Here is a 7461-nt window from a genome sequence, read left to right as displayed (position 1 = left end):
CCCCCGGGACCACCCCCGAATCGTGGGTGCGCATAATACACAGGTATAGACAATTTTCCAACTTCAGAACAAGTTTGTTACCGATGTTTGCCATTTTGGTAAAGGGAAACTACTCCCCGCGCTTACTGTCACCGCTAAAATCTAAGATTGCAGTTACGTTCCGTAAAAGATCGAATGGTTTATTTTTCTTTCAAACAAAATTAATTTCATATAAATTTAAAAGTATTTTGATAAAAGAAATGTTAATAAATCACAAAAATTATGATACTAATTAAAGATCGAGAATTATCTTTAACCGAGATCAAACTGTGAACAACATAATTGACACGAGGTGACACGTTAATTGCCGGTAATTACTGGCTATTTGATCGTGACAAAAAGACTATCACACCTTTTATTGTTGGTTTGAATTGAGAAGCTCATATCATTTTGAAAGATACCATTCCGAGATATTGAATCAGCTACTGTTTATTTATTCAAAATAGTTCATTAAAAAGGTAAAACAACAAATAAAACAATATTTTACTCGAGGAAACAAAAATCAATAGTACCGCGAGACCGATGCTGCTCTCCGCCGCGGAAATAAGATTTATTACCGGTGTCGATGTAAACTCTACTTTCGTTTTCCATCCACCTCAAAATTGACCAAAAATGTTTTTTTCCCAGGATTTTGGGCCAAAATCGGGGGTGCGCATTATACACGGATGCGCATTATACATGGGTATCTACGGTAGTGACAAGGTGATCTTTTGTGACCACTTGAAGTCTGTCATCCTTCGTGTGTCAACAGTTTGTAAAAAAATCTTTTTCAGAACCACTGGGCAGATTTATATGAAACTTCACAAGAATGATCCTTGGGTGGCCCCCTTTCAAAATTGTTTCCCAAAGAATTTAATTCCATAGCTAGGGCTTTGATATTTTGTATGTGACATCATCTTATGGTCCTCTACCAAATTAGTTCAAATTATTCCCCATAGGGTCAAATATGGCCCCGCCCTGGGGCTCATATGGTTTACATAGACTTATATAGGAAAAACTTTGAAAATATTCTTGTTCATAACCACAGGTATTAGGGGTTTGATATTTTTAACTCACCTGAGCAATGAGGTTTTTTGCTCGCTCGATGTCTGGCGTCTGTCATCTATCTGTCTGTCTGTCAAGATTTAGCTTTTTTATGTGATAGAGGCTGTATTTTACAGTTGATCTTCATGAAATTTGGTCAGAATGATTGCCTTGATCAAATCTAGGTCAAGTTCCAATGTAGGTAATCTTGGCTCAAAAACAAGGTCACTAGGTCAAATTGAAGAAAATACTTGTTTACACTGAAGAGACCACATTTCTGGTCCAATCTTAACGAAAATTGGTCAGAATATTTGCTTCCATTAAATCACTAGGTCAAACATGTTTACACTGTTATGGTGTGTAACTCAGGTGAGCGACCTAAGGCGATCTTGGTCCTCTTGTTTATGTAGCATCATTTAGTGGTCCTCTACTGAGATTGTTCAAATTAACCCCCTAGGGTTAAAGGCCTGCCCTGGGTTTATATAGACTTATATGGGGAAAAACTTTGAAAATCTTCCTGTTCAAACCCATATGTCCTAGGGCTTTGATATTAATTTTGGTATGCAGCATCATCAAATAGTCCTCGACCAAGTTTGTTCAAAAGTATCCCCTATGGTCAAATATGGCGCTGCACTAGGGGTCACATGGTTTATATAATCTTGTCCGAAACTGCAGGGCCTAGGGCTTTGATATTTGGTACGTAGCATCATTTACTTGCCCTTTACCAAGTTTGTCCAATTTATTCCCCTAGGGTCAAATATTGCCCTGCCCAGAATGGGATCACATGGTTGAAATAGACTTGTATAGGAAAAAACTTCAAAAATCTTCTTGTCTGAAACTACAAGACCTAGGCCTTCGATGTTTTTATGTAGCATTGCCTTATGGTCCTCTACCAAGGTTGTTCAAATTATTACCCTTGAGTGAAAAGAGGCCCTTCCCTGGGGTCCATAGTTTTACATTATATTTATATTGGAAAAAACTTTAAAAATCTTCTTGTATCTTCAAGTTTTACATAGACTTATACAGGGGAAAAAAAGGCCTTTGATATTTTGTATGTATCATTCCCTAGTTAGTTTCTAACAAAATTGTTTGAATTATGCCCCAGAGGTGAAAAGAGGCCCTGCCCCTACCTACTTTCTTGTTTTTAGCTCAAAGGTGAGTTTTTGTGATCGCTCTGTGTCCATTGTCCGTCCGTCATCAACAATTTGACTGTTAACATTCTAGAGGTCACAATTTTGGCCCAATCTTAATGAAACTTGGTCAGAATGTTACCCTCAATGAAATCGTGGATGAATTTGATATTGGGTTATCTGGGGTCAAAAACTGGGTCACCAGGTCAAATCAAAGAAAAAGCTTGTTAACACTCTAGAGGTCACAATTTTGGCCCAAACTTAATGATACTTTGTCAGAATGTTACCCTCAATAAAATCTTGGACGAGTTCAATATTGGGTCATCTGGGGTCAAAAACTAGGTCACCAGGTCAAATCAAAGAAAAGCTTGTTAACACTCTAGAGGTCACATTTTTGGCCCAGTCTTAATGAAACTTGGTCAGAATGTTATTCTTAATAAAATCTTGGACGAGTTTGAATAAAATCTTGGACAAGTTTGATATTGGGTCATCTGGGGTCAAAAACTAGGTCACCAGGTCAAATCAAAGGAAAAGCTTGTTAACACTCTATAGAGGTCACAAATTTGGCCCAATCTTAATGAAACTTGGTCAGAATGTTACCCTCAATAAAATCTTGGATGAGTTTGATATTGGGTTATCTGGAGTCAAAAACTAGGTCACCAGGTCAAATCAAAGAAAAGGCTTGTTAACACTCTAGAGGTCACAATTTGGCCTAAACTTAATGATACTTTGTCAGAATGTTACCCTTAATAAAATCTTAGACAAGTTCAATATTGGATCATCTGGGATCAAAAACTAGGTCACCAGGTCAAATCAAAGAAAAAGCATGTTAACTCTAGAGGTCACAATTTTGGCCCAATCTTAATGAAACTTGGTCAGAATGTTATTCTCAATGAAATCTTGGACGAGTTCAATATTGGGTCATCTGGGGTCAAAAACTAGGTGACCAGGTCAAGTCAAAGGAAAAGCTTGTTAACACTATAGAGGTCACAATTTTGGTCCAATCTTAATGAAACTGGGTCAGAATGTTACCCTCAATAAAATTTTGGAAGGGTTTGATATTGATTCATCTTGGGTTAAAAACTAGGTCACCAGGTCAAATCAAAGGAAAAGTTTGTTAACACTGTAGAGGCCACATTTATGACTGTATCTTCATGAATCTTTGTCAGAATGTTAATCTTGATAGTATTAAGGTCCAGTTTGAATCTGGGTCATGTAGGATCAAAAACTAGGTCACCAGATCAGATCAAAGGAAAAGCTAGTTAACACTGTAGAGGCCACAATTATTACTATATCTTAATGAGACTTGGTCAGAATGTTAATCTTGATGATCTATAGGTCAAGTTCAAATCTGGGTCAGGTAGGGTCAGAAACTAGCTCACTAGGTCAAATCAAAGGAAAAGCTTGTTAACACTCTAGAGGCCACATTTATGATTGTATTTTTATGAAACTTAGTCAGAATTTTTATTTTGATGATCTTTAGATCAAGTTCAAATCTGGGTCATATGAAAAACTAAGTCACTGGTACAAATCAAAGGAAAAGCTAGTTAACACTTTAGAGACCACATTTATGACCATATCTTAATGAAACTTGGTCAGAATGTTAATCTTGTTGATCTTTAGGTCAATAGGTCAGGTGAGCGATACAGGGCCTTCATGGCCCTTTTTCTTAAGATACAGCCTTGAAATTTGGGTGACATGTACAGTTTTGCACACTGATCTTAAAACTGACTTTCAGTGACCATGACTGTGACCTACTGACCTACTTTTGTAACATTTAAGCATCAGTTTGACATTTGATATTATGTAGCTCATATAACTCAGGTAAGCGATCCAAGGTCTTAATGACCCACTTGTTTACTAGACTGATTTGAAAAAAATTGGACCTCATGCAATTTTTTATAATGGAAGTCTATGGGAAAATCATAACTTTCATAACATTTTCGCCAATAAATTTTTTTATACAATGTAGAATTTAATGAAACTTCCCACAGCTGTAAATAAACATATGGCCTATAATGTGGTGAAAGAGAGAATAATAGGTTAGTGCCGTAGATGAGAAAGTTTATCTGGCGAGGTGGAGGAGGTTATCAGGTGAGCCGAATGCGAACCTGATAACGTCCGGAGCCGAGCCAGATAAACTTTCTCCATCTTAGGCACTAACGTATTATTCTATTTATCTTGTCATTACTTCATTTTCCGATATTTGGTAATTTATTTTACAAAAATAAGTGTGCGACAACCGCTTTAATGACGTCATATTCGTAATGACGTCACTTATATAATGACATGATTACCGGCAAAATCGCAATAACTTCTTCGTTTTTGAATAAAAACTCATTATTTGACTCATTTTCTTAGTTCGTACATTTCCAACACAATGATGATGGTTTCGTTGCAAAATTTCTTATGACAACAATATCGATCATAAGGTCACATGATCAACTGACGGTATATCAAGAAAGATATATGGCACCCTGATATCGGGTCGAAATACTGCAAGTGACAGGATAAATGAAATTGTATAGGTCTGTGTGCTTTATTTTGAGATATTTGATCATGATAAAAGTGAACCGCACTTTTCACGCTAATTTTGAGACATTTTGAATTTTTAACTTGTAGATGTTTTAATATCATATTTTAACTTTAGAAAGACAGTAACATTACCATTGTAATAAATTTACTCATAGGTTGGTATTAATTTATAAACTGATTTTCATTTCCGTACATCAAATCCAGGCTTTATTCCACGTTTTCTGGAATTAATTATAGGTTATTAACTTTGTATGTGGATATATGCACGAGATCTGCAGCGGTAATATTGCGCGACTTTAGGAGCACAATATTTTCCGTGAAAGAACGTGTGCATATAAACACATACAAAGTTGATAACCTTTTTATTACATATCAACTATCAAATGATAAATTTATATCTGAATTTATTATTCTGCAACGATAGACAGGAAAAATGCAAATATAATTTCTCTGAAAATGCAATAAACAGATCGAACTGACGCGCATTAATAAATTCCGTGAAAATGACATCAACTTGTTGTCGCAACATGAGCATGAACACAATGGACGGCACGCAATTTTTTCCATTACAACGTTAATAAATCATTCCACGTCCGATATGAAAGCGTTCCACGTCATGATAGGAAAAATATTGCACGATCACGGTCCATTGAAACCCGATGGAAAATATTTTTAGGTATGTAATAAATGATGTTACGCCATCACTTCCAGTTTATCAAAGTGCAGGACTACCATAACTAGCATTTTACATACTGTAAAATCATTTAATTTCGTGGGCATGAAATTTCGTGGTTTTGGTCAAAACCGCAATTTAGTCGGGATGTAAATTCGTGGATTTAAACTTCTGAACATAAAATGAATGGAATTTTACTTGTTCGTTGGGATTAAATTTAACCACGAAATCCACGAAAATTAGTCCCCCACGAACATTAATGATTTCACAGTATTATTTGATATTCTGTGATGGTGGATATTCAAATCACCATACTGTCATCTACATATTTTATGTCATTGGTGGTTCTTCCAAACAGGAGATTTTGATTTGAAGATAACAGATAGCCGATGGCATGGTCACTTTTCCTTTGATAGTGCAAACTTCTGAAATATTCTTGTGTGAAATTGCTTGCATAATTTTAAAATGCATTACGCACAAATGATTCTTTAATATTAAACCTTCTACAAAGATTGTTCAGATAATTTCAACATTATATGGCCACTGGCCTGATTTTAAAATAATTTCACACAACTAATCCTTTTATGACCCTCTGTCAAATTTATTCTTACTCTTCTGATTCTTCAAAAAAACATGGATGCCATAGGGTGCCAGTTTTTATGCCCCCACTTTGGGGGACGGCATATAGATTTGCCCTTGTCAGTCCGTCCGTCCTTCCAAGAATGTTGTGTCATGCCTAGCTCCAAAAGTATTCCACGTAGTGTCACAAAACTTTACAGAAATGTTGGTCAGCATGTGTAGTTATGCACCTGGGGTTTCACGTCCGGATTCATTCAGTTGTGTATGAGTTATGGGCCCTGACTTTGTAAAAGTTGGTCATTTTAGTGTTGTGTCGCGCCTATCTCCAAAAGTATTTGAAGTAGAGTCACAAAACTTTACAGGAATGTTGGTCAGCATGTGTGGTTGTGCACCTGGGGTTTCGCGTCCAGATTCATTCAGTCATGTAGGAGTTATGGCCCCTGACTTAGTAAAACATTGGTCATTTTAATGTTGTGTCGCATGTAGCTCCAAAACTATTTGACCTAAAGTCACCAAAGTTTAAAGAAATGTTGGTCAGCATGTGCAGTTGCGCACCTGAGGTTTCGCATCCAGATTCATTCAGTCATGTAGGAGTTATGGCCCCTTACTTAGTTAAAAATCGGTCATTTTAATGTTGTGTCACACGTAGCTCCAAAGGTATTTGACCTAGAGTCACCAAAGTTTACAGGAATGTTGGTCAGCATGTGCATTTGTGCACCTGGGGTTTCGTGTCCAGATTCATTCAGTCATGTAGGAGTTATGGCCCCTGACTTAGTTAAAAATTGGTCATTTTAATGTTGTGTCGCGCGTAGCTCCAAAATTATTTGACCTAGAGTAACCAAAGTTTACAGGAATGTTGGTCAGCATGTGCAGTTGTGCACCTGGGGTTTCGCATCCGGATTCATTCAGTATTGTAGGAGTTATGGTCCCTGACCTAGAAAAAAATTTGTGACCTTTGTCATATAGTGGGGGCAACTGTGTCCCATGGACACATTTCTAGTTCCTATTTTGTATAAACTGGAAATTTAAAAAAAAAATTGTATGAAACTGTAAGCCCGCTTTTGAAATAATTTTACATAAACAGTCCTTATGTGACCTTCTTCCTAGTTTGTTCCAATTATTTGAATTTGTCAACAACAACAAAACATGGCCACAAGGGGCATATATATATATATATATATATATATATATATATATATATATATATATATATAGTCTTAAACTTTGAAGATGTTTTTGTCAGAAACTCCTGGCCCAATTGTACAATGATTTTACACAAATGCTTCTTGGGTAACCGTTTACAAAGATTTTACAAATCATTTTGTTTTGTCAAAAATTATGACCTGCCAAGGGGGTTGGTCACTTATCCCTATTAATATGTATAAGAAACTTAATAAATCTTATTGTATGATATCCTTTGCGCACCTGGCCAATCTTTACAGGGATTGCCTGTAGCATACTGAAACCAGTAAAAATTTTGTT

This window comes from Mercenaria mercenaria, unplaced genomic scaffold (genome assembly GCF_021730395.1).
Source record: "Mercenaria mercenaria strain notata unplaced genomic scaffold, MADL_Memer_1 contig_4978, whole genome shotgun sequence".
In the NCBI taxonomy this organism is placed as follows: Eukaryota; Metazoa; Mollusca; class Bivalvia; order Venerida; family Veneridae; genus Mercenaria; species Mercenaria mercenaria.
This window is presented reverse-complemented; position numbering follows the sequence as displayed.